The sequence below is a fragment of the Lepisma saccharinum genome, chromosome 10, assembly GCF_977018435.1.
Source record: "Lepisma saccharinum chromosome 10, izLepSacc3.1, whole genome shotgun sequence".
Classification (NCBI taxonomy): Eukaryota; Metazoa; Arthropoda; class Insecta; order Zygentoma; family Lepismatidae; genus Lepisma; species Lepisma saccharinum.
In genome coordinates, this window is record NC_139238.1 from 73683581 (window position 1) to 73693765 (window position 10185).

At 38.2% G+C, this 10185-nt stretch overlaps 1 non-coding gene across 1 annotated transcript; it reads left to right on the plus strand.

The window, feature by feature from the left end:
* Nucleotides 1-1042: 1042 nt before the first annotated feature.
* LOC145994518 (U4 spliceosomal RNA) lies at nt 1043-1183 on the plus strand. Its single transcript, XR_014442382.1, has one exon. It is a non-coding gene; the product is annotated as a U4 spliceosomal RNA (small nuclear RNA).
* The last annotated feature ends 9002 nt before the right edge of the window (nt 1184-10185 follow it).

Consider the following 10185-nt stretch of genomic DNA (forward strand, 5'->3'; position numbering starts at 1 on the left):
ATTTTCCAGCTCCCACTGTTGTCTAGGATTACTACTGTAGGAGTTGGAGTCCTGTCCTATGCAATACTGGTCATGTTCCACATTTGATTTCACGCCATTGTCAATTGGTGCTACGTAGAGACCCCGGATTTGATGTATTATTGTTGTTATGATAAGACCTTTCAAACGACATATCCTTCGACCCCCTTGCTATTTGAAAAAAATTGAGTCGACCCCAGCCTACCCCCTTGTGGGGGGCCCGGGTAGGGAATGGTTGGCCTCAAATCGTTTCCCCCTGAACATCATGGAATACGAGTTTCGCCATTTCTTCCTATGTACAGCCGTTCTCACAATACCCAGGGTGGGATGAGACTTTATGGACACCCTGTATATATATAGGCCTAGTGTATGTGTCTGTCTGCTCCTTCTCCCCCACCACTCTGCAGTGATTTCTCACCCTGAGCTTAAGCGAGAACTGGAGGAGCCCGGGCCCTCCTGCCCCCCCCCCCCGGTTTCGGCGGCCCTGCCATAGAGTCACTCATCCTCATCGTCGCGATTAGCCAAAAGTTGAAGAAAAGAGATGCTGAATAACAAAAATCAAATCAAATCTATCTTGAATGAAGTAGAAATGTAAAAAAAAAAATATTTACCTAAAATAAGATTGTTTCGGAAGGGGATCGGACTCCCTTCACCCCTCCGTTGATCTACAATGTCTATATGTATAAAAGCTTCGGTTTACGAAAACATTTAATTTTTATGCAGATACACTACAAGTTATGATTTACAACGGTTTTGCTACACGAAACTTGTAGGAACTTAAAAAGTTGTCGATAGATGGCAGCACAAGGAAGTAAGAATATTTCCAAAACGTTATCGTGTTTAAAAGAATATATTTCAAGTTATTTTAAACAAAAAAGTTGTATTAAAATACTTTATTGTACAGATGTTATACGAAGTTAAGATGCATTCAGAGAAACTGTAGTAAATACTTTGTAATTTCTATCTCGTACGCTCAGTGTGTTGCGTTTAAACGGGAAAAGAGAAATTCAGGAAAAGTCCCGTTAGCTTTGCGCAGTGGCGATATCGTAACCAATGAGGTTTAACCGAGGTGCGATTATTGCTAGTTGAAAACTTTTCCCAATACCCCGCCAAGACGACGTGAAATATCGTCGGCTATGGCAATTTTTGACGGCTCCTACGGGAGCGTAATTAAACAAACAACATAATATGAATATATCATCTATATACAATACACTTGTAAATGACACAGAAAAATTATGATTACTACACCTCGGATTTTCAGGTTCCAAAAAAAAAAAAAAAAATTTCAATGGTACGAAATTCCTGAAAAATACTGATTACTCCTTCTGTCCCATAATTATTGTCTGGTACATTTTTGTTTGTTGTGTTATAATAATTGTCAGATATTCAAACTGTAACATTGGTGTATACAGAAGAAGAACATGAAACACGGGAATGAGTCATACAACTTTATTACTCAAGGATCAGTACAAATTGTGCTTTCCATCTGCCTCTTCGTCTGTCATTCCTGTACTACCATTTTGGCATACCGGACTATAATTATGGGACAGAGGGAGTATATAATTATTAATAACGAAATTTCACAATAACAGGATACATACATGTAGGTATATATAACAACTAAATTTTCATTTCTTCCATCATTTTCAAAATTATCAATAAATTATTGTAATGTTATACTTGTGCTGTTCGCAAAAGTTACTCTTCGATATGAAAAATGAATTACGTATGTATAATTTGCTGTACAATATCAGGATGGCTACTCACTTGGAATTAATTGAATTCCAGGAATTATACGTGAATTTTCGGCTTCGGGGATTATGCGTGAATTAATGGCTCTGGGAATTATGCATGAATTTTGGTAAACATGAAAAGAAAGCTACGATCAGATGTTTTCTCTATTTCAATTTTTTCTCCGTAGACGTGAAAAATTGCAACTTGTATTAATCTAAATTCCATTAAATTTATACACATTTATAAATGGACGAGTTTCTCTCAGTTTAACTTTTATTTTTATCAAGGTAGAAAAAGAATGGTGCATGGAAGTATCTTTTGCAGACAATCTATCTAACAGATTTAAGATTATTGCAAAATAGGATATCTTCAAGTTGTTTAGATACATTTTTGGGTAGATTGGAATCACGCAGACCTTTCATATTGTTAATACATTTGTGTGGGAATGGTGGTAATACGTAAGGTTGTAATAGAGAAAACATCTGCCTGTACCCTTGATTTCTTTGAAAGTTCGCCTTAAAAATCAGGAATTATACTTGAATTTTATCATGATCCTAATGACCATCCTGAACCTTGTTTCATCTTATCCACAGTCAAACTCCGTCTTTTGTCTGCGTGAATCATTTTACATGCTCAAAATTATCTTTCAACAGAAACATAGTTAGTAGTGCAAATTTGAATGCTGAAACGTTACTTCGCAAGGCGTGAATGCCACAATGGACAGAACTGAAGCAAAAGTGAGCAAGACCACGCGGATCAGAAGTTTTCACTTTTGACTGTGCAGGCAAAACTGGGGGGAAAGGGGGTGGGGCAAGGACAGTTAAGGCCAGAGGCGTGGCGTGCATGTAGCCGGTGTTACCGCAGGTAATAGCAAAATGTAAAGAATTAAAAAGTAGTTTCAATAAAATGACAACATTGTTAAATACGTTAATGAACACCGTTGCCGTCGAGTATATATTGACTAGAACATGTTTTCTGCAGCCGACAGAAGCGAAGAGGGAGACCGTTCAGCTACCCTGAAGAGGCAACAAGGGAGAAGAGGGCGCCAATGCAGGGAAAGAGCGGGGAAAGAGTTTGGGGCATAGTGTGCTATGGGGTTATTCATATGCCTGTTAAGGGGCCCTGTTGCCGTTCAGACCTACCTGGTCAGCCAGTGTTGTCACGTCGGATTAGCAGAAAAGAGCTAAATCCCGCGTAAAATAGGAATACCATTTCTGTGAATCAACTAGAGGTAGACTGTAGAGCCAAGGCTGGATTGAACTACAACTCAGACCAGTTAGGTAATAGACGAAAATATAGTTCCTTGGTGACAAACCTTGTTCGGAAATACTAAGTTGGCAACGTACGTACAGCTGGGCTCCCCTTCCACAAAGGAGCGGAGATCTGTCGTCTGCTCAGTGCTCACCACACAAACGTCAAACTGACCCGAGAAAAGTGTGATTCTTCTTCTTCCCCTTCGCACCTCATTGCAAAGAAACAGAGACAGATGAAGAATTGACAAGGGTCTACCACTATTCGTTGGATTTTCGTGGTAACTGTCTCATGAGTGGTAGTTCTTTCTACGAGTGTTTGTGGCTAAATCACTGTGCTGATTGCAAAACAAGAACGAAATGAACAAATATCTAGCTCGACGACATGTTTTCTTTACCGGGGGGGGGGGGGGGATGATAACGTCTAGCAGGCTTAATTGTCGTACTGATAGCCGGTAACACTTTTGAAAAAGTTACGCCACGTCACTAGTTAGGCTAAGGCTTAGCATTAAGTCCATAATGCGAGGGCAAAATGTAGGGGGAAAACTGCCCATCAAATCGCCACTGTGTGCAGGTAACAGTGTCAAACATTTTGTATTGTTTAGAGCTTTGAAAAACATCATAGACTTGGTGGGATGGATATTGACAGAAAACATGTTTCAAACACGTCAGTCATTGAATTGTGTCGTCACCAAACCGAGTTAAAACCTCTCTGAGATATAAAAATCCTGTACATACCTAAAAAAACAATGTTAAAAACCTAAAAAGGGTTTAATTTAGGTACACAAACCTAAAATAGGTTCTAACAAGCAGAATAGGTTATTTTAGGCACTATAAAACTTCGTTAGTTGTTTCGTTTTATAATGAAACATTGACGTAACGTGTTATTTCTTATTTACCTGCAAAGTAAAAAGTAGGTTAAAAACCTAAATTCCGACGTCTAATGATTACACATGCTACTTGGAAGACATTGCCATACCGGATGTCCCATAAGTCTGGAACCATAGGAGAAGAACAAAGCAAGTCCATGTTAGGAACTTATTATTGTACAACACAGTTCCCACCGACAAAATAACTTGGATTCGCTCCTCCTTAGGCAGTGCCAAGGTTTACCTGTAACAGGTAAAAGGGTAATATGAACAATACCTATGATTCCAGACCAGCGGCGTATATTCTGGGTCATCTAGGTAATCGGAGATGACCCGGCTATAATTTTTATAAAAGTTGTTTTTTATTTCTTCGCAATATTCTTCCGAACCAATCTTTGATTCACATATTTCTTTGCTTCCAGCGCGCGAATGTTTTGAACCGTTTGCCGTGGAATGTCCGTGAGGCTTTCAGCCACTTTCTCCAGCTGGTGGAATCTGGTGACGTCAGGGTGAGATTCCACCGGCTCCTTTTAAATCCCTTGACGGGAGGGAGGGGAAGGAAACACTGCTTCTCAGGCGCGGTGATTCCGTGGCAAGGGTAACCTCCTTCGGGAGAGAGTCCACCGATCGTACTCTCCACCCCAGAGCCTTTTCCCTCGGTTGGCGCTCGTGTTGTTTACGACAGAGAAATTTCTCAGGAAACAGAATTCTGGGTTCACAAATTACGTACTGAAAAGAGAAGTAGAGAAAATACATCTGAAAGTGCGCGAGAAACAAGGAAATCTGAACAACATTTGCGAACCAATTCTATGTTAATTCTCATTTTACGTTTGCTTCTGTCTTCCTGATCTCTCCCATTTCAACAGATATTGTCAAAGGAAAAAATACTTTAATATTGAAGATGAAAGTAATTATATAAATTAAAATTTGAACTAGAAATTCAAGAAATTACACCGACCTCCGTTGCGGAGTGTTAGCACAGCTCCATACGACGCCAGAGCTCCAGGATTCGAATACCGGCCTGGTCATGGATGTTCTTTGTAAATGTCCATTCATCAATTTCAATTTCACTCGTAGTGATTAGCCAAAAGTGGCAGAAAAGCGACGTCAAATAATTTAATCAATCGATTAATGAAGTAATTAAACTATTCATATGCTTACTTCTTTCATTTTTGTATTTTAAAATACGTGATTACTTTCTCTTTGTAGCCTTCAAAACCAGTGAGAGTACGTATTTCACAGAAATAAATAATTTTTAAAAGGGAAAGCTATCAGAAATAAATTCTATATATACGTACACATATATTAGTTAATTTAAGTTGCTTCCCCCCTCTTTAGATTAATAATGATCATAAAGATAACATATATATGAATGTAAAATATATAAACAATAAACGCAATGATTCCATCTTATAGAACCTCGCGCATCGCAGGGAGGGAATATAAAGCTGGGAAAGGGAATTTTTCAGCATCCATAGGGAATTGAATGCGTGTTGTATGTGGCTTTGTGCTGTTGTTCCTATTAGCGATTCGAAAATTTAATATTTCTTTAGCTGTTAGTGGTTTAGTATTCGTGCTAGTGCTGTGTTTACTGAAGTTAAATGCAATGGATATAATACAATATTCGCGTGTGAAAATATTTGGAACAGGATCTTTTGCTCAGAAATTGCAAATAGTTAATGCAGGTAGGCCAGTAGCATCTCTTGAACTTAAACTTCCGTGTATAAAAACAAAAATCGGGGATGCACGAGTAACTGGGTACTGGGGTAACTTCAATTTTACACGTTAATTATTGTTGAGGGTTTTCATTTCACTACCACATTCCTTTCATATTCTTTGTTACAGTTTTTTTCTTATAGGTTTATTATTTTTCTTGTTTTATTATTTGAAATTCTAAACGTAGATTAACTGCAATCACAACAATCATTCGACAGTGGGCGCAATAATAAAGTAAAATTTTTCACACATATATTCATAAATCCTGTATGTATGTTGAGATAAATTTACAGGGAGACTTCAGAAGTGGGTGGATGAATCAAGTGTCGGAGATTACCCACTAGTTAAAACCAGCATACGCCACTGTTCCAGACATTTTTTAAAAAAATATTTCTTCTTTTGGATGGCAAAGTTAAGCCACAAGCCTTTTCTTTCATTTAACCATCTCTACTTTACATTTTACAAATTGAGTTGAATATCTAAAAATTGCGAAATACAAAACATCAAAATACCATAGAAAATTAAAAAAACACAAAAAAATAAAAAATAAAAAGAAGAAAAATCGCAAAAGTACACATATATACTGTAAGAAACGTAAAAAAATGCACGTGCAGCATATGGGACACCCGGTAGTTTTTCGGCCTGAATAGCTCCAGTTTAAGCACTTACAAATGTGTCACATTGCTTTGCTATTGAACTTAAACTATTCTCTCGTTTTTCAAGTTCTACGTTCTCTAGGGGTGCGAAGGATCAGGAAAACTCGGGAAGGGGGAGGATCCAGTCCCGATCCCGACTTAGGTAAATTCTAGTGTTGCCCACGAGACGAGATTTTGGCCTGTCTCGTCTCGTGGAAATGCTGTCTCGTCTCGAAAATATTCGTTTGTCAAAGGGACACATGATCAATCTCGTCTCGTCTCGAATTTTTAAAAGCCTGTCCCGTCTCGTCCCGTGGGCAACACTAGTAAATTCCAAATGATCATGTTTAAAAGTGGTTAATTCTTGATTTCTGCATACTTCTTGGAAATTGCCAGTTTTTATTCCAGAAATATAAAATAATAATAATATTTTTTTAAAAAAACACAATCATTCGAGGGAGGAATAGTGGGTAGATTGCAAGATTTCCAGGGAGGTGCAAGCAAGGTAATTTCTTTTCATGTGGGGGGGGGGGCAAAAAAGTCATGTTTGATTGATTGATTGATTTGGTGTTTTAAGTCCACTTTATGCACAGTAAGGCTACTTTGGACTGGACCTACAGTTTATAGTGGAATCCGAACCTCCACCGGGTATCGAACCCGGGACCCCTTGTTTACAAGACAACGACGCTACAACTGCGCCATCGAGGAGGTCCCAGGAGTCATATGTTTCCCCATAATAGTAATGTCCACTCAAGGACACTGCTTCAGTCTGAAATTATCATGTTTATTCAACGAATTTATAACAATTAACATAAATTACTGTGACTGAAATGCAATTATCTGTGAAATATATAATTTTTAGTTGGACATTCATTTTCCAAGGGGACCCCGCTTCCGGACGTCCATGATTACAGCACTGACTACAAGTACTACAATTGTATGAAACTTGTTGGCAATTTTTTAATCCAGAATTTTAAAAAAAATCACTAGGAGGTAGAATTTCTCGTCTCGAAATTCTCTAGACTCTGGAAACCGGAGATTTTCCAGTCCGATCCTGTCTTTACGCTAGGGGTTTGCATCACGGGCAAACTTTAAAAAAGAGGTAATTTTTAGGTTTCATAATATAAAAAAGAGGACATTTTTAGATGCAGCACTTCAAACACAGGTTTTGTGATTACTAGTGTTTTGGTGAGCTTGTAGATTACACACCCCTGCAAAATAATTTTACACCGCTTCAGTATAACTAATAATTGGCCTCATTACAGACACATGTCTGAATGTTCTAATGTTATTAATTCTACTATACCGGTAGCATAGGCGCCGACTCCACGGAGCTTGTGGGGTGATGTTGGGGCAGAGCCTCTCAAATAATTTTGCTTAAGAGGATCTAATGTATTATTTTGCTTCTCTTGTAAAGTTTACTCTGAATTGTGCCACATGAACTTAACTTTAAATACGCATTTGAAATGTTCTAGATCATCAACTTTGGGGGGCTGAGACCGCTAAACCATCAACTTTGGAGGGGGGGGCTATGACCAGAGACAGCAAAACACATGACTTGTTACTATATAGTAAGTATATAATTGTGAGTATTGATAACATTTTTACTAAAAAGAGTTTCTAAATAACGAAGTGATATGACAATTATACCAGTAAGTTGTTTAGTGAATTCTGAACAGTTTGAGGTCGTAAACACGACTTTCAGGCAATATTGATATGTACGATATTTAGTTATCCTCGAAATCTCTTCCTCTAGTCCAAAGAATAAGGGGAAAATAATTCTTAAGTCTTTGAGTTTCTTTAACACTGGCTTGCAGTAAAGTACGCAAGGAAAGCTTATGAAAAGTCTGTATTGCGAAAGCGGGAACGGCTATGATCAAAGGCATTATTGCTAAAGCACGGCGTGCTATGTGTTTTTTTATTATTGCAAAATTAAATTTAAGAAGTAAAACATTGTAGCAAGAACAAAAAAGTAAAACTATTTTCCTCCGATTTGTGTTAGCATTTATGTAAATAATTAAATAAAACTGTTAAATATTGTAAATATTCGTTATTTTTATGGGTACGTCAACACTAAGGTTATTTGCGTCTGTCACATGTCCGTTCTTTACAAGTCTGTTGCGGACATTAAAACACACCCATGCTCTCGCCGGGACTCGAACCCGAGACCTCCGGATCAAAGCGAGTCGAGTCGACCACCCAAGACGCTCGGCTACCGAGGCCGGCATAAAACTGTTAGGTTGGCCTCTTAATGTAAATACATAGCCTACTTTTCAATAAAAATGTTAATTGTTATCTAAAAACACAAATGAGCAGACACAAAAGACATAAAGAGACTTTGAGACAATTTTCTAAAAGTCTTTCATGTTACATTTCATTCGCATGAGGAATATAATAGCTGCTTAAAAACTGCTATACGAAGACGTATTTTTTTTTTTAAAAAAAAAGGGGGAGTGAGTGAGTCATTCATTCATTTATTTTAGTGATCAGAGCCCCTCCCAATAATTTTGACAAGTCGGCGCCGGTAGTATTATAAAGGTTGTGAAACTTGATCTCTAAGTTTAATAGAATAACATAAATGGAGAGTTTTTGAAAATAAAGAACTCAGGAGAATATTTGGACCTAAAAGAAATGAAGAAACACGGGAATGGAGAATATTACATAATAATGAACTCCATAAACTGTGTTCATTCTTTGTTGAAAGGAAAGTTTCTTGTATTTCCACTTGCAACTGAGTGTGTTGTATTTCCTTACCTTGAAATTGAACACAGAGACAATATTAACAATTATTTACAAATATGAAATTTTGTTCCGAATCTTGAAGTTGTCTATACCCCCAAAAAAGAGGGCATTTCCTCATTTTCCTAAAAACCCACTCGAACCATTTTTATGACCTGAAAGAGAGGCGTTACCCCCACACCCCCTATACGCCTTCATGGCGTGGTGCTATGCACAGGGGAACACTTTACCTTTACCTTTTTTTGAAAGAGAGGACATGTGCGGGTAAAAGACGACGTCTGATAACCCAAATTTTTGGTCCGAAGTGGATTTGTTTTATAATACTGGCGTTCAAAACGGGAAACTTTCGTCATTACCCGACTGGGAAGCGAAATGTTAGAAATTTCCCGACGCAACCATGCGATGAGATTACATTTTCCCCCGCTTGGAAAGAAACAGAGGAAAGGCCAGTCATGTTCGGTTCTGGTTCCATTCCTGATGCATAGCATGGTTGCCAGGTGCATGTATGTAACACTATTTTCATGAAAATTTCCAAGTCTCTTTTTTATTGTTTTCAGTATTTGAATGATGTATACAGTTTCGAAACATACCTTTTGTGCCACTGAAACACCAGCAGTGTTGCAAATGCACAGTCTTAATGTTAAAAAACAACGATTTTCTTAGTTCCCCCTTAAAGACGCCTCATCCGATTGGCTATCGGTAGAAATGAATATTTCTTTTTTCACTGCCATAGATGCCGAGCTAATCCACCTAACCAAACTGAAAATTACCGACGGCATGTCCGACATGTGTGTTATGTGCCATTTTTCATGCGTTGTAAAAGATTTCATTTACACTTCCCGTTACATCTACCAACACTTCGTAGACACTAATGTAATCCAATCATTGTTCCCCGGTTTAAAAATATATGCATGAACAAGGCTTCAATTTTGTGTAAGAATTATATGTGTACCACTTCCGGTTCAAAAGTTGTACTATCCCCAACTCCGGGTTGCGTTGTAAATTGAACACCCGGTACAATACTAATGAGATGAGGATCATGTTACTCTACGACCCATAAATTTTGCAATTCTATTTTCTTGTTAGAATTGAGCCGGCCCCCATAGCGGAATGGTTAGCACATTGCGCTACGACGCCAGGAGTCCCGGGTTCGAATTCTAGCCTGGACATGGATGTTTGTGAGTGTCCATTCATCCTATCATATCATCACTCATCCCCATC